Below are 17841 nucleotides of genomic sequence, written 5' to 3' on the forward strand. Positions count from 1 at the left end.
ATTAATTAGGTACCAATATTGGGCGTAACGAGGGTGCTAATTCTTCCCCGTGCATAATCGACTCCCGAGCCTATTTTTTGGATTTTTTTTGTAGACTGAAAAACATTGTTTTAGTAAATCAAACCTCTTATTAAAAAGATCAAATTACGAGGTGACCCGATCACACCTCCTGAAAGTGATTGGTGGCAACTCCATTTTCATTTTTTTAAAATAAAAAGTCAATTTAAAAAGAGATTTCGACAACTTGGAGACTCTATTGAGGAGGAAAAATAAGAGAGTCAAGTCGCGAGTTGATTACTTTTTGGTCTTTTTGTCAAAAATTGATAATTTGATTTAAATTTACGATCCCTTTATTGCATTTCATCCCTCATGTTTTGATATTTTTGGTTGTATAGCAATCTAGTATATTTGTTTTATTGGTTCGAAAGTTTCTTTTTGTGTGTTTTCTGCATATTGCTTTGCATAATCATTCGATTTTTCCCTTCTTAAGTGGGAGTGAGAAACTATTCCTTCGTGAGATCTTCACCTTCGTAGAGGATAGTGGATCACTTTCGGGATACATCTATACCTATGTCTTTATGAAATCTTCATCTCCAAATAGCCATAGAGAAATGTATTTCCTTGACCTAAGCTCGGCCTGTATGAGCCTATAACGGGTGAGGATCGAGGAATCTACTGGTTTAGGTACCCTTACTTTAGAACCGAATTGCATATAATGAGCCCTAAGAACTTACCTTAGGTAGAGCCACACCAAACCTCTAGTGGTCACCCGAATAGGTGTTTTATTTATTATTTCTTGCTTGCTTTAAATTTTAGCTTTGTATGAAATGTACTGACTTGTTTCGTTTTATTTTGACTATGATTACATTGCATTTGTAACACCCCAAACCCGGCCTAGACGCTATGGCCGAAATCTGGTGTGTTACATTTAAGTGTTTTTCGAAAACCATGTTCTCATTGAAAACCTTTCTTGCTATTTAGAACCTCTAGCCATTTTAAAACTTTGTGAAAACCTTAGTTTTCATTGGTTTATTAAAATTCATTCTCTTGTAAAACATTATTACCTTTAAAACTTTATTTGCTGTGGAAGCTTAGTTTAAAGTTTTGCAGAAACATGATATTTTGGAAAACAGTTATTGTTTTGGAAAAGAAAACCGTGTTCTACTCCAGCAGTTATAAAACAATATATAAAATTCCAAATTTAGAACCAGAAATTAGAAGAGGCCTTGTTACAACCCAGATTAAATATAAGTACTTGTAAATAGATAAATTAAAAGAAAATCAGAAACAATAGCAGGTATGTGGCCACCTCCGAGTCCCTCGCAGCACCGATCCTTCTAATGCTAGGGATTACCTGCACAATTAATAAACGGGGTGAGTTTATGAAAACTCAGTGTGTAATCCCCTCCTAAACTAAAATAGTTAGTAAACAGACAGAATTCAGAATCAATCTGGGCCGGAGCCCATTATAGTAACAGAACAATGTGTGCGGGCCAAAGCCCAGTACAATTTCACTTGGGTCTCAACCTTCATCAGAATCAATTGGGCCTGGCCCATTCTCAAAATCAGTAACAGTTGGGCCTAGCCCATTAATAGAATCAAGTGGGCCTAAGCCTAGTATAGAATTAGTATCAGATGTAGTTATGCAGACAGATTATCAGCCCAATCCAACCAACACACCACTCGTACCAACCAACACACCATGCGGGGATAAAATTGACCCACCCAGCCAACACACCAAGCTTAGCACCGGTTGTGACACTAAGTCTGTGACACCCCTAAAGTGACCCTAGTCGAAAAGTGGTTTCGGGACCACTAAATCGAGTCATAAAGATAATTAACCGTCATAGTTGATGCTCATTATATGTACATATGCATGTGTGAAAATTTCATGTTTGAATTTTGTTAATAGTAAGTGAATTTTATCAAATAGGACTTATGTGAGAAAATTTGGAAATGTGCTAGGCAAATGTAAAGTGGCCTAATAATGCATGTTGTGAAATGATGGGTTTGCATGTCAAATTACCCAAAATTAAAGCATAGTGGCCGGCCATGCTATGGGTGGAAACATGTTGCAAACATGTTGTGTTAGTGAGTTATGTTAGAAAGAATAAAAAAAAAGGGTTAGCATTAAAGTAATGCAAAAAGGTGGAGTGATGAAAAAAAATGGTCTCATCCATGCCCCCCTTTGCCGTGAATGGAAGAAAGGAAACAAAGAAAAAAAAGTGTTCATCCTTGAACATCTTTGGCCGAATAGAAGAAAGAAAGGAAGGGAATGAGCTTGGAGAAAAATCGGCTATGAAGGCTCACTAGATTAAGGTATGTTTAGTGTTGCTTTGAAAGTTTATACATCCCTTGGATGATTAGTCTAAATTCTAACTATCTCATGGATGGATTTGGGATTATTAGAGAGTTAGTATTCGACTAAGAGGCTTCAAAAGTTTTAGTTGAAGCCTTGAGACTATTAGCATGTTAGCTATATAGATGTGTTATGAGGCTTGAGGTGTTAGGTAAATTTGAACTCATCACCAAGTTCTTTAAGCAATCCAAGCTAAAAGTTTCGATATTGAGGTATCTTGAGCATCCGGCCATGGTAGGAAGTAGAAGGGAAAATATGGTTGTTGTTAGATGAAGTAGAGTCTAACAAATGAGCACATATGTGCATTAGTTGCTAGATGGAGAAGAATCGGCTAGCAAGTTGTGTGCTAAGGCCGAATATAATTTTGTATACTAATGAGTAATGCATGTGTTGAATTGATGGAAAGGGAGAGGATGCTTTACTAGTGTATATATCTGTATTGGCCAAGTTTTGAACTTGAAACAAAATGGTGTTTAGTCAATACAAGTGACCATACTTGTAGAATGTATTAAGTGTAGCAATCGGCCTCAACATAGACATGTATGTTCGGCCACATGAATGAGTACATAAGTTGATGTGTATGTTCGGCCATAAGTAAGCATATTGGTGGCTTAATCTTGGCTTAGACAATCGGCTAAAAGAGAGTGTGGGTTAATATGTTGAGTTGATTCATGATTTCATATGTATGTGACTTTAATGTCTAATGTATATATATATGGGTTAAGTACCTTGATTTTCTCTTTTCGATGTTCAAATGATTAAATCAATTTATTTGTTAAATTCAGCTCAAGAGCAAAGGGGAACTAAATCCGATAAAGGGAAGGAAAAAAAGTGATCGAATAGCCGCCGAAATCGTTCGACCACATCCGAGGTAAGTTTTAAGTGATTAAACGTTGAGTAAATTCAATTATAATAGGACATGATGAGTTGATTTAATAAGATATGATGTGGCCATGATATGTTCTAAGCTCAAATGGTAAGTTCTTAAGTGTTTGAGCTTGGGAATTTAAGGAAAATTTGAAATAGTCTGCTTAGGACAGCAGCAGTAACGTGACTTTAGAAAATCACCATAAATTTATGGATTTGAATTAGAGGCTGAATGAGACATGAAATTAAAGCTTAATGAGTCTAGTTTCTTATAAAAGAAACCGTGTAAGCAAAGGAATTTCCGATAATGAGATACTTAAAGTTGTGTGAGACAGCGCAGAACACTGTAATCCTCTGTTTTGTTTTTAGAAAATCATTATAAATTGTACAAAAATGGTTATAAGATAAAATTTATATGCTTAGACTCCTTAATGAGTCTAGTTTCAAATAAAATCAAATACAACACATTTTGAATTCTGTAAAATGAGAAATTTGATTCGTAGTGAAGAGTGGTCAGATTAGTCAAATAGTGAAACAGGGGAAACTTTAAGAAAAATCTGGTATTGATTGGCCAAACCTAAAATTCTGGAAATTTTATGGATGGAAGATATACGAGTCTATATTCAGGAAAAATTAACGGAAAGTGATTTGGAGTTTTGTAGCTCCAGTTATAAATAATTTAGTGACTATTTCTCAGGAAAAACAGCTTGTGCTGGATTTGAGATTGTGTTGTAAACCTTGATAAACTTGTTTTAGTTGCTCATAAGCTATTGATTAAACCCATACGTGAATTCTAAATTGTGATATTGGAAAATGATAGATGTAGATTCAGCCAAGACAGTGTGTATACGTGAAAGTGTATATATGTGATAAGGCCTAATGGCCGATGTGATGAATGTGAAAGTGTATATATGTGATAAGGCCTAATGGCCGATGTGATGAATGTGAAAGTGTATATATATGTGATAAGGCCTAATGGCCGATGTGATGAATGTGAAAGTGTATATATATGTGATAAGGCCTAATGGCCGATGTGATGAATGTGAAAGTGTATATATGTGATAAGGCCTAATGGCCGATGTGATGAATGTGAAAGTGTATATATGTGATAAGGCCTAATGGCCGATGTGATGAATGTGAAAGTGTATATATGTGACAGGGCCGAGTGGCGAACGTGATGGATGTGAAAGTGTATAAATGTGATTAGTCCCGAAGGGCATTTGTGTCAGTACTATATCCGGGTTAAAACCCCGCAGGCTTTATGCGAGAATATTATCACTGATTAATGTCCGTAAGCTTCGTGCTCGTACTATATCCGAGCTCTAAAGACCCGATGACTACGTGTGGGGATTTTGTCCGGGTAAGACCCGATAACTTCGTGTGGAGATTATGTCCGGGTAAGACTTCGTAATAAGAATTGCTTGTAAATATATTCAATGCGAAAGGTTAAACAGGTATGTACTCCAAGTTTATATGTGAGCTTGATTTGCACTAAATCATAAGGTAGTTATGTGATGCATACGAGAGCAATCTATGAGACTATTCCTATGATTATGTGACATCGGATCAGTGTGAGAGGTTATGTGAAATCATACGATATATCTATGTCATATGAGCTCACTTTTATGTGAAAGTTTATCTGCCTATTGTATATGATGAGATGTGCACATTCGGTAAAGGGATGGTATGCCCGAAGGAAGAGTGAAATAAAAATACGAACAACTATGTTATAATTTGATTGTTATCTGTTGACACTGCTTAAAACTTACTAAGCATTAAATGCTTACTCCGTTCTTTGAATCTCTGTTTTATAGATTTTGGTTCGTCAGCTATCGGACTCGGGATTATTGAAGTCGAAGTCGCCCACACTATCAAAGCCCTTTTGGTACACTTTTGGTTGAACTCTGAAAATGGCATGTATAGGACTACCCTTTTTGTAGTGGGTCATGGACCCTTTGGATTTGTATAATTTTGGATAGCCATGCGAAAATGGCTTATATATGTTTGAGCATAATGTTATAATCATTTGGTATGGATATGGTTATTGAGAGGTGTGGATATGCTTAACAAGGATTGGCCATGGGAATGGTTAATCACTATCATAATTTGTGCTATTTATGCTAAAAGGGCTAGTTGAATCATGGAAACTATGAAATAGGTAAAGTCTACCTTAAAGGCAGATGCTGACAGCAGCAGTGATGTAGATTTGGAAAATCACTAAAAATAGTAGGAATAGAATTAAATAGTGAATCAATTATTTAAATGAACCTTGATGAATCCACTTTCATATGGAAGAAACGAAACGGTCATATGAGTGGTATGTTAAGAGATAATTAGGTTTTCGTGAGACAGGGCCAGAATGGTTTCTGGATTCCCTGTTCCGACTTTGGAAATTCATTATAAATTAACCAGAGATAATTAGGAGTCATGCCATATATGTATAGATTCCTCTCTGAGTCTAGTTTCTATATAAACAAACGGAATCAGTATTGAAGCCCTGTACAGGGAGATATCCAAATTGAAATGCATGAAGCTCAGTGTAGTCACACCCTGTAATAGGGGAGACTTTAACTAATAAACTGTACTAATTGGCCCGACCAAAAATTCTAGAAAAAAATATGTAGATGGACATAGGAGTCTAGTTTCAGGGAAAAATCACGAAACTGATTTTTGAGTTGTGAAACCCAAGATATGATTTTTAAGGTGACAGCGACACAGTTAGCCAGCTGTCTGGAAAAATTTAAAATGGACTGCAATAGTAAGCGAATTTAGTCTGTGAACCCCTCGTGTCCGACTCTGGCAACGGTCTCGGGTACGGGGTGTTACAAAGTCAACAGAACGGCTCAACACCCTAGACAAGACGGCTCAACACCGTAGACAGGACGGCTCATCGCCGTAAATATCGCAACAACGTTGCCAGTTAACAGAACAACTATAAGCCATAAGTATCACAGAAAGGCTAAAGCCTTATATAGAACGACTACAGGCCGTACGCTTCCTCCGTCCATAATAACCCAACCCCATGCTGTATGTCATGTCATAAATATTGCGTGTATGAAAAATCATACTCAGTACAATCATATATGTAAATCATAAGCATATCAATCATACGGAACATAAGGCATAATCGTCATTCTACCATACAGGGGTATTACGATAATTTTACACTACAAGGGTATTTCAGTAATTTTACCAATATTAGGGTCTCAGCTCAGATAACGACCTCTCCAAAGGTTTACAGTTACATCAGCGACATAGATAACCTAAATGATTATAACAGTGTAAATGGGCCCAAGGCCCACTACTAGGCCCAAGTGGGCCCACACGCTCGTGTTGCCCAATTAGCCCATATTCAATTACAGCTATGTGACCTACATAGTGCAATCTAATATTCATCACTTACCGTGAATTTAATCCGTGTCAGACCCACGAGCCTATTGGGCCCACACGGCCCATTTCGGCCCATCGAGGCCTTTAACGGCCTATGCCATGCACATGTCATGACAAGCCCAACTACTTCCCACCTATCAGTTAGATTTACACAAGCGGGCTCACGGGGCCCATTAGGCCCATCGAGGCCTAGTACACGAGAACGCTCGTGGTTGCTTCTACAATCTATCGCCCATGGTTTATGGGCTCGGTTTACCCCACAAGCGGTCGCACGCTCGTAAGGCTTCAAATGCCGAAGTTTTAGCTTTTGGGCTTTTGCCGATTTCCAACAAAGAAGGGTGTGAATACACACCTGTTTATGAGAAAGCGTCGAAGTCCACGATCACCAACCTTGGCACATCCTGCATTGAGTCTTAATCACTTTTTTCCTTACCAACTCATCTGGTTTGCTCTATGTAAAGCCAGCTTCTCACCAATTCCCATGTTAGCTTCCCGATGTGGGATTACTTTCAACCATTAGGAAAATTCCTTGTTTTTATATGACCACTTCAACCACAGAGTTCTAGTCCAACTCTACCTCCTACACAGCTCAAACAGCAAAATAAATACCCCATTATGCATGCCAAGACCTAAACCTTAGACCTCCTAGTTACACAACACGCCACCTTGCCACTACACCACAAGGCTCTTTGTGTCACCATTTTAGCCTCAATTATTATAAGGTCTATAGGCCATAGTCCAGGTTCCTTTAAAATAAAAACCAAAATAAATTGAAAGAGCCAAGACTTGAACCTAGGCTCCCTTGCAACCTTAATGACGCCACAACCACTAGACCACATGCTTCCTCATGTCATTTATTTACCAAAATAATTTAAAAGGCCTTCATCCAAGCACCCAGGGTTTTATTCACTTAGAACCAAAATTTTTGCTAAAGCTTAGATTTGAACCCAAGATTTCTCCAACACTTCTCAGAGCCATTAACCACCAAAGCAGACATTTAATTGTATCATTTCCTTGCAGAACTAAATGCTTATATACAACCTCCTCACGGACCCATACTCAAGGCCCAATACTTCTAGGCCCAAATTCGGGGCGTTACAGCATTTTCATCAAAGAAAAATGGTATTGATTCATGTTCAGTTGCTAAATAGAGAGCTTTTCATAGAAAAGGGATTTCTTGATAAAGCGGAAGACAATGTGGCTGCCCAAATATGGTCCGAGACAACACAACAAGAGAAGGGTAACAGCCTGACAGAGGGGTACGTGTCAGAATTATGGGTTTTCGCTCGCATTAGTGTGACTCAGAATAAGCTCCAAGAGTTGAAAGAGGTATGAGACCAATGGGATGATGAAACCAAGCAGTTATTCTACTTTAACTATGGTGATTTGTCTTATTTACTCGATGTCAAAGAGGATATGCACTTATTTCGATCTCTTAACCAGTATTGGAATCCCGCCTATAGTTGCTTCACTTTTGGGAAGGTAGACTTGGTGCCCACCATAGAAGAGTACACAACTCTACTCCGTTGCCCTAGGATCCAAGTTGACAAAGCTTATTCTAGAGCCGCCAATGTCCGGACTTTCTTGAAGAGGCTAATGAGCATAACGGGGATGAATGAACAATAGATCACGATCTGAATTAAACAAAAAGGAGATAGTAAATGCATCCCTTGTAAAAGTTTACGAGATTTGATCTTTGGTACATCCAGATATGAAGAAAAGAGTCGACGCCTTCGCCTTGAGTATTTACGGGTTAGTTATCTTCCCCAAAGCGCTTGGGCACATAGATGATGCAGTTTTAGATTTATTTGACCGGCTTGACAAAAGGTTCACACTTATCCAGACGATTTTGGTGGAAACTTTCAGATCTTTGAATACATGCCGGAGTGCAGGTGAAGGAAGATTTATCAGGTGTGCATAACTTTTGTTAGCTTGGTTCCATAGCCACTTTTGGAAGGTAGAAAATGTCTCTTATTGAGTATTCTATGTGAACTACTCTTCACTAAAAGAATTTTTTGCTACCACAAGGCGAGACAATGTTTCTGAAAAAAGTGGATGACAATTCTCTAGAGTCTCCAAGATGAAGACATTGAATGGAGTGCCCATTGGATGATCCTTGATGAAATTTGGTATCGATGTAGAGACTTCGACTAAGTTCCTTTGCTCAGGATATGAGAAGCTATTGGATATACCCCTCTTTTTGTATTGAGGTAATATAGGTCGAGGCAGTTTATACCGACAATGCAAGGGTTTACTCAGTGTGAGTTTACGTACAAGGGTGATAATTACAAGAAGGTTCGTGAAATATCGAACATTTAGAACCAAATTCACAAAATGGAAAAATTTGCCACAAATCCCATGACGACCCCCGAGTATGATTGGTGCTGGGGTAAAAAAAGTCAATGATAATGTCCCTGTGTCAAACCAAAAAAACACTCGGCTGATAGAAGAGCACTTGCAAGTGATCCCTTCTGAGTTGGAAATCATAAAGCAAGACTTTGAAAAGAGGAGTTTAGAGTTGGGGAAAAAGATAGAACAGTTGAAAGAGGAAAAGATGCAACTAGGATTAGACATTGACGCCTAAAAGCTAGAAGCTGAGAAAATGAGAAAAGGAAAGAACAAGGCTGAGGAAGACTTGGACAGTCTAAAAATAGATTATAGGAAGTTGCGCTTGTCGATAAGGATTGCCGGGTTGGGTAAAACATTGAAACAATGACAACAAGAGATCAAAGAAGAAAAAAATTAGAGTTGATCAGTGGGAAAAGAAATTTCAAGATGCTCGGGTTTGAGAAGATGCTTTAAGAAGGGATTTGATAGAAAGCCAAAATGAAAAGGTTGGGATGAGAGTTTGGGCAACAGAATTAGAAAGGTTACTTCATCAATATCGTAGTCACAACTCCACAATTGAGTTGAAAGTAAGCCTAAATAAGATTGAAGAGTTGAGGGAAAAGATAGAAGAGTTAGAGACTGTACTACAAAACTGTGAATTTCAAGTTGAGCTTTTTGAAATGAACAATGAACACTGGAAAGAGCAACTTTAATGCTCTCAAGGTCAGATCAAGGATAGAGATCACATCATGGGCAAAAATGTGACTTAAGTATAGGAAGTAGCCAACAATTTGCAAACCCTAGTGGTTCAAGCCAACATGTTGAGCTTAAAATACGAATCTGAATCAGAATTAGATTGGGGCCGAGAATTAGCTTGGATTTTTAAGAAAGTCAAGGCTTTAAGTATTAGGGCTAGACTATATATATAAAATTTATCCGTTTCATGTAAAAAGATTCGTTTTCTAGTAAAGTTATTCTAATAGAATTGAATTAGAATCAATGCCTCTTTTTGCATTCATTTTACATTCATCAGAATTAATTTCATCATATGCATTAAGTTTCATAAAAAGACCCTATTTAATTGAAATTATGACAGTTAGCTTGGAAACCGACAAGAATCTGCCAATCGAATATCGTTACAGTACCCGCGGTAAAACCAAAGCCATTGATCAAAGGTTAGAGAGATTGAAACAAATTTAGAAAGACATACAAGATCAGTTACAAGCGCAGTGGTAGGAACAATTAGCTAAGGTACAACAAGACAATGAGGGATCAAATACAAGAGTCCCAACAAAGCATGATAGGCCCATTGACCCAGTTGCTGGCCAGAGGTGTAACATCCCAAAATTGGGCTTAGTCGAAATAGTGGTTTTGGGACCACAAATATAATGTTAAAAAATTTATTTTATGATTATTATGAGGTCTAGGATATGAAAATAAGCATGTGTTAAAGTTTCATGAAGAAATTTTAAGTATAAGGTGTCCAATTGGAAATTAGGGACCAAATTGAATAAGTTGCAAAACTTGGGTCCTAGAAGCAATTTGTATGAAATTGTTTTGGATCCTTAATTAGAATGTCTTAAAGAGTAATTTTCCCAATTTTTAAGTTTTTGGAAAAAAATAGGATTGCATGGAAAATTTTAAAAGTTTTGTAAAGAAGGGCATTTTGGTCATTTGGTAATAAACTTAATAAAAAGGGAAAAATAGTCAAAAATCATGTCCATCTTCTTCTCCATGCAGTCAAAAATTGCATGCTCTCCATAGCTAGGGTTTTCAACATTTTCAAGATCAAAAGTAAGTACTCCCTAACCCGTTTTTAATGTTCCTCTTGTTTTTGAGATCCTTGTAACATGCTTTCTCTATTTCTACTCATATTTCAAGCTAGGGTTCATGTTTAGAAATTCACCCATGCATGAGATGCTTGTGTTTTTATGATTTATGAAGGAATATGAGAGTTTAAAGGATGGTAAACAACTTTTACTAAGTAGTTTTTCATGGATATGGCTTAAGGGACCAATTTGTAAAAGTTGTAAAGATGGGTAGAAAAATGTGAAATGAAAGAAAATGTGAGTTGCCATAAGTATGAAAAATATTCGACTAGGCTTGGGTAGCCAAGAAATTACATGCATGTCATTATACAAGCTTTAGGACTAAATTGTAAAAAGTGTGAAAGGTTAGGGGCAAAATTGTCATTTTTTCCTAGGATAAGTTTTAGGCCGAAAATGAACAATGTGAGGTATTGATAATCTATTTTCACTGATATAGACCCCGATGAACTAGTTCTGGAGGTCGACCGTGAAAAACAAAAGGTTTCGGAATAACCGAGATACGAATCCGAAAAGACTATCGGGTAAGTTCCTGTAATTCAACCGGTTATATGTATAAATGTATTGATTCTATTGTCGTATTGAATTGATTGCGTGATGTATGAATGATAAATTACATGAAATTTCTCTAAATCTCTAAATTGTTTGGAAGAAGGTAAAAATCCATTTGAATTATTGTACTCTAATGGATATGATATATATTATACGAGAAATGAGATCTTGCATGTGTTGCAGAAAGGATTTAACCCGGAAGGGAAATCCATTGATCTCAGTATAGAAAGGATTTAGCCCGGACGAGTAATCCTAAAATGAACTTTCCGAGAAAATAAGATGAAAATGATTCAGCCCAGATGGGTGATCCATTGATTTCGATATGGAAAGGATTTAGCCCTGATGGGTAATCCTAATTGACTAGATAAATACTGGACTGGCCATCCAGATTGACTCTAAGAGAAATGCTCTGTTATATTGAGAATTTAGCCTAGATTAGCAATCCAACAAAACCTTATAGTATATGGTATAATAAGAAATTAGCCTGGACTGGCAACTCCATTGCATAAATTGAGACTTGAGATGGTACCCCAAAAAGGGAAAACTGCTGAATATGGATCAATGAAATATCCATCGGGAGATCAATGATTTAATGGACAAATGTATGTGAAAGTGTCATGAGAATACATGAATTAGAATGTGTACTTGATATGATGAGCTCATTTATGTATTTTGGTATATTTGAGACTAACTTGATGATTGAGTGTATGTGTTAGGAAAAAGTGTAATTATATTTGATGGATGACATGGCATATAATGATTGTGTATTTGAATGTCCTGTAAGTTTACTTCCCATTATATGAACTTACTAAGCATGTCTATGCTTTCCCCTTTTCTTTTTCTTGTCTTATAGAGCTCGAGGACTCGTGAAGATTGGAAGACGACTGGAGCATTGTCTACATTATCAACTTGTCGCGCTTGGTATAAGGATACTTTCATTTTGTTAAAATGGCATGTATAGGGTTATAATCATTTTTTTATATGTGTTATTTAGCTAGCCAATGAAATGACTTATAATGATATACTTATTCTTTTGTATATGGCCACGAGATGTGGCTCATATTGATGTGGGTTGTAACCCTACCTATTTTGCATGCTTAAGTTTAAGTGTTTCATGTAATGTGTTAATATGGTATAATGGATGGATATATGAAATGAGGCCTAATAACTGGAGAGTAGATCTGGCATAAAATGGTACATGGTTATAATATGGCATAAGTGGTAAAATGAGAAATGTGATATGATAATCCTTAATAAAAAGGATAACTTAGCATGTGCTAACCAATGAGATGAGGTTAACATGGAATAGGCTTTGCCAAGATAGTTTAAGAATATATTTAGGCCATGTTAAATACCATTGAAGCTTATAAGCATGTATGGATGTTTAAGGGTCACCAAAAGCTTGGTAGATAGTCTCCAAAACGGTCTATACGGGTAGACACATGGGCATGTGTCGAGGTGTATGACACACGGTCAGCCCCACGGGTGTGTTGTATAGTCGTGTGCCCCCTGCACCTAAAATTTTTAGGTCAGTATGCATGGTAGTAAACACACGAGTAGAGACACGGTCATGTGTCTCAGCCGTGTAGAGGACATGGTCTAGTACACGGGTGTGTGGCTTGGCCGTGTGCCTCTAAAAAAATGATGACATCATAAATAGAATGTCTACGGTTTTGCACACGGACGTGTCATGGCCGTGTAAGGGACACGGGCTAGGGACACAGTGGTGTGATCGGTCGTGTGAAAACCCTTGTAGGTTCAAAATGAAAAATAAATTCCAATAATTCAGCACGATTAAAGGACACGGGCGTGTCCCAAGCACACGGGTGTGTGTAATGTCTCCACACGGGCGTGTGAGGCTTAAACCTAGAAATTTATCTAGAATTTTCTTAAGTTCTCGGATTAGTCTCTAAATGCTTTTAACGCATGTTTTGGACCTCGTAGGTCCATAATAGGAACATTATGATTTTATTCAATTGCTTTTAAATTGGAACGAAATTTTATAACCCATATTTTCAAATTGTCCATATTTATGTTTGGTAGCGCCTCATACCTTGTCCCAATCCCGAGTACGGGTAATGGGTGTTAATTTTATGGTATTACTGCTATGGTTTAGTCAATTCTCAGATTAACGTAGCATGTATCGAGTCTAGCTATACATGCTATTATACAAGCTTTGATAGTGTGACATCTCCTAACCTTTTAATTGTATTTGAATATAGTAAATGTCTTCCGATCAAGCTCGAGATGAGTTTGAGGGAGCAGAGAGCCATGCTCCAGCTTCCGTACAGCAAGTTACCTCTAATAGAGGTAGGAGGTCTGTGTCTGAGGGCGGGAAGAGGCGAGAGCCGCTTTTTTTGAGATGATGGATGAGTGGTTTGGTGACTACCTAAGGAACCGCCCTAATATACCACGACCTCCCCTTCCCCCTGCTCGACCTGAAGAAGAAATGCCAAGAATTGGAAGGCCCTAGTGGATAAACTTAAGAAATACGAAGCGGAAGAGTTTAGGGCTAAGATCGATGATGATGCTGAACGAGCTGAGTTCTGGCTCAAGAATACTGTACGAATTTTGGACGAGTTATTGTGTACGCCCAAGGAATGCTTGAAGTGTGCTGTATCTCTTTTGAAGGATACTGCATACCACTGGTGGAAGACTGTATCCTCAGTGGAACCGAAGGAAAATATTACATGGGATTTTTTCCAAGCTGAGTTTAAAAAGAAGTACATTAGTCAAAGGTTTTTGGACCAGAAAAGAAAGGAATTTTTGGAACTCAAGTAAGGAAATCAGACTGTGTCAGAATACGAACGAGAATTTGTCCAACTGAGCTAGTATGCTCGAGAGTGGGTCTAGACTGAGGCGGAAATGTGCAGGCGCTTCGAGGAAAGACTAAACGAGGATGTTAAATTATTGATTGGAGTACTTCGGATAAGAGAGTTCGCTGTGCTAGTAGACAGAGCCAAGAAAGCTAAAGAGTTAAGTAATAAAAAGAAGCAAGCAAAGAGGAAAGCTCGAGTTCTGAGTAAAAGATTTATGGATAAGACATACACAACTCCCACAAAGAAGTCGAGAAGCTATCAAGAACTTTCTAATTCATCAATAGGATATTCGGGCAAAGCAAGAAGCTCTAAACACCCAAATCTATGATCTCCCTCTCCCATGAAGGTTAGTGTGGGAAGTGTGGGAAATCAAAAACCATGGTGTAACAGCTGTAATAAACTCTATTTTGGAGAATGCTAAAAGAGGAGTGGAGCATGCTTTAGGTGTGGTTCTCTCAACCACTTTCTTAAAGATTGTCCGGAGTGAAATGACAGGGAGATCGAGCCAAATCTGAAACCAAATGTTCTTGTCTCTCAAGGCAAGCCTCCAAGATATCCTGGAAGTAGCAGTGGTGGTCATATTGTTGCAAAGGACTCTACTGCCAAATCAGAGGCTCGAGCTTTGACAAGAACTTATGCTATACGTGCTAGAGAGGAAGCCTCAGCTCCTGATGTCATTACGGGTACATTCTCTCTTCATAATGTACATGTTATTGCCTTGATTGACTCAAGATCAACCCATTCGTATATTTGCATAAAATTGGTGTCTAGCATGAATATGTCTGTAGAACCTACGGAGTTTGTGATTAATGTGTCGAACCCTCTACGCAAGTTTGTATTAGTAGATAAGGTTTGTAAGAATTGTTCTTTGACGATCCAAGGTCATTGTTTTCCGGCTAACCTTATGCTTTTGCCCTTTGATGAGTTTGATGTAATACTTGGCATGGATTGGTTAGCTATGCATGATGTGATTGTAAATTGTGGTAGCAAGTATATTGAATTGAAATGCTCAGATGGTGAAATTTTCTGAGTTGATTCAAGTGAGATGAATACACCGCTGGTTGTGATTACTTCAATGATGGCTCAAAGGTATATGAGAAAAGGGTATGAAACTTACCTTGCTTTTGTACTGAACTCTAAGGAATTTGAGTTAAGGATTGAGTCGGTACCAATAGCATGCGAGTACCTGGATGAGTTTTCGGAAGAGTTGCTCGGTTTACCTCCTGTCACAGAGGTAGAATTTGGTATTAAGCTAGTGCCTAGAACAACGCCTATTTCTATTGCCCCGTATAGGATGGCACCAACCGAGTTGAAAGAGTTAAAAGCACAGTTGCAAGAATTGACCGATAAAGGTTTCGTAAGACCAAGCTTTTCACTGTAGGGTGCACCCGTATTATTTGTAAAGAAGAAAGATGGTTCGATGAGACTATGTATAGATTAACGACAACTCAACAAAATAACTATCAAGAATAAGTATCCTTTGCCAAGGATTGACGACCTGTTTGATCAGTTGAGGGGAGCCACTGTGTTTTCTAAAATAGATTTGAGATCCGACTACTATCAGTTGCGAGTTAAGGAGTCGGACGTGCCAAAGACTACTTTCAGAACAAGGTATGGCCATTATGAATTTCTTGTGATGCCTTTTGGGCTGACGAATGCTCCAGCTGTGTTTATGGACTTGATGAACAGGATATTTCGGCCATACTTAGACAAGTTTGTTGTTGTATTTATTGATGACATCCTGATTTATTCCAAGGATGAGACCGAACATCCGGAACATCTGAGAACTATTTTACAGACTTTACAAGACAAACAGTTGTATGCTAAATTTAGAAAGAACGAGTTTTGGCTCCGAGAAGTAGGATTCTTGGGTGAACTTATTTCGGGTGAAGGCATCCAAGTTGATCCAAATAAGATATCTACCATTGTCAGTGGAAGCCGTCGAAGAATGTACCCAAGGTTAGAAGCTTTTTGGGCTTAGCCGGTTACTACCAACACTTTGTGAAATGATTTTCTATGATCGCAACTCCGATGACTAGACTAATCTAAAAAAACGTTAAGTTTGAATGGTGGAGAAGTGTCAGCAAAGTTTTGAGAAGCTAAAGACATTACTGACTGAAGCTCCAATTTTAGTGCAACCCGAGCCGAGAAAAAAATTCGTGGTCTATAGTGATGCGTTCTTAAATGGAATGGGTTGCGTGCTTATGCAAGAGGGCAATGTGATAGCTTATGCTTCGAGGTAATTAAAGCCGCACGAGAAAAATTATCAAATACACAACTTGGAGCTAGCTGCTATTGTATTTGCCTTGAAGATTTGGAGACACCATTTGTATGGTGAAACTTGTCGTGTATTCACGAATCATAAAAGTTTGAAGTATTTGATAACTCAAAAGGAATTGAATCTAAGATAACGGAGATGGTTAGAGTTGATTAAAGATTATGAGCTGACCATTGATTACCACCCGGGAAAGGCGAATGTGGTTGCCGATGCACTAAGCAGAAAATCCTTGTTCACTTTGAGAGCTTTGAACACATAGTTGGAATTGTTGGATGATGGTTCGATCTTGGTAGAGTTCAGAGCTAGACTGACATTTCTTTAGGAAATCTGTGATGCTCAGATTTATGATACTGATTTACAAGCCAAGAGAACTGAATGTGAGTCAGACATTGAAATAGATTTTCGAGTTAGTTCTGATGGTTGCTTGATGTTTAGAGATAGGGTCTGTGTACCAAGAGACGACGAGCTTATCCAGAAAATTTTACAAGAAGCACATGATAGTTGTCTGTCTATTCATCCGGGAAGTACCAAGATGTACAATGGCTTAAAGAGAATGTACTGGTGGAATGGCATGAAAAGGAACATATCTGAATTTGTATCAAGATGTTCAATATGTCAACAAGTCAAGGCTGAACACCAAGTACCTTCAAGGTTTATTACAACCTATAAAGGTCCCCAAATGGAAGTGGGACAGGGTTACCATGGATTTCGTGATTGGATTGCCATTGACCTTGAAAAGAAAGATGCTGTTTGGGTTGTGGTCTATAGATTAACGAAGTCGGCTCACTTTATTCCTGTACGAACAAATTATTCTCTTGATAGATTGGCTGACTTGTACATATCCGAGATTGTGAGATTACACGGGGTACCATTGTCTATCATTTCATATACGGACCCAAGATTCACTTCAAGGTTTTGGAAGAAACTACAAGAAGCCTTTGGTACCAAGTTGAGTTTTAGTATGACATTCTACCAGCAGACAGATGGTCAATCCAAGCGGATGATTCAAATTCTTGAGGACATGTCACGATGTTGCGTCCTCGAATTTTAGGGTAGCTGGGAAAGATACTTGCTATTGGTGGAATTCGCCTACAATAATAGTTTTCAGACAAGTTTGAAAATGGCACCTTATGAGGCATTATATGGCAGAAAGTTTTGGACTCCTTTGTATTGGACAGAACTCAAGGAAAATCAGATTCATGGAGTTGATTTAATCAAGAAGACTGAAGAAAAATTTAAAGTGATACGAGATTGTTTGAAAGCAGCATCAAATAGACAAAAGTCGTATGATGATTTGAAAAGGAAAGAGATTGAGTTTCAAGTTGGAGATAAAGTGTTCCTAAAAGTGTCTCCATGGAGAACGGTGTTGAGATTTGGCCGAAAAAGGCAAATTGAGTCCGCGATTTATCGGACCATATGAGA

Source organism: Gossypium hirsutum, chromosome A12 (genome assembly GCF_007990345.1).
Source record: "Gossypium hirsutum isolate 1008001.06 chromosome A12, Gossypium_hirsutum_v2.1, whole genome shotgun sequence".
Lineage (NCBI taxonomy): Eukaryota > Viridiplantae > Streptophyta > Magnoliopsida > Malvales > Malvaceae > Gossypium > Gossypium hirsutum.